The 910-nt window shown below is 48.9% G+C and overlaps 1 protein-coding gene and 1 non-coding gene across 2 annotated transcripts in view; both read right to left on the reverse strand.

Moving 5' to 3' along the window:
- Window positions 1–910, reverse strand: part of SEMA5A (semaphorin 5A) — a 456,698-nt gene that overhangs the window by 10,882 nt on the left and 444,906 nt on the right. The gene's annotated exons all lie outside the window — the stretch shown is intronic.
- On the reverse strand, window positions 82–200 carry LOC111746464. Its single transcript, XR_002783122.1, has one exon. It is a non-coding gene; the product is annotated as a 5S ribosomal RNA (ribosomal RNA).

Genomic DNA, 910 nt, shown 5'->3' on the forward strand with positions numbered 1-910 from the left:
TAAGGCGAGACAACCCTTGGTTGACCTCATGGATTGCAAAGACCTTGTCAGTTTACAACCCCTTATTTTTTTTATTTTTTACGCCTACAGCACCTGTTCTTCCTAGATGGTCTCCCATCCAAGTACTAACCAGGCCCGACCCTGCTTAGCTTCCGAGATCAGATGGGATCGGGCTTGTTCAGGGTGGCATGGCCGTAGACAGTAAGGAGTTTTTAAAAACTGAACTCTTGATATTATTTATGAACTATCAATCAACATAAAAAAAGATATTTTTCTGTGTAGTTTGCTTTCGATCTCTTTTTAAATGTAAACATGATCTTTGCCGTTTAGGGAACATTTAGGAATCAAACCTGTGCCTTGATCCACGCAAAGAGTACAATTTTCCCTTAGAAATGTGAAAAGTGCCTGCTTTTTTTGGAATAGCTGTGAGGATCTGGTTTCTAGGCACTTTTCAATATACATGGAACTTTCTAGAAAGATCTGTGGGAGGTGAGTGACAAATGAAAACATGGGTGTTTCAATGTCAAAGTTAGACTCAGAAGAGAGTGTCTCATTCCCACTCTGCGTGGTCCCCACCCGTGAGACAATGATGCTCATTCCGGCTGGGGAGGCTGCTGCAGCGACTCCATCAGCCCGGGCTCGGACCCCAGAACCCCAGGCCCGCTCCTGTGAAGCGGCTTCACCAGGGCTGTCCCCGCACCCACCCCGAGTTTCTGCCACTAGTTCTGAAACTGTGGCACGGTGGGGACCATTTTATGGCGGGACAACGTGTTAAGAAGTCGCGTCGAGGCGGGCAGTGTGGGGTTGATGTGAGCCCTCATTCTGTACTCGCGGTGTGGTGTCCCCGCTCTGGCCATGTCTAAATCGAGGGAAGGGGTGAGTCTGTGCCACAGCCGTGCAGCAGGCCCCG

Source organism: Pteropus vampyrus, unplaced genomic scaffold (genome assembly GCF_000151845.1).
Source record: "Pteropus vampyrus isolate Shadow unplaced genomic scaffold, Pvam_2.0 Scaffold190, whole genome shotgun sequence".
NCBI classification, from domain to species: Eukaryota; Metazoa; Chordata; class Mammalia; order Chiroptera; family Pteropodidae; genus Pteropus; species Pteropus vampyrus.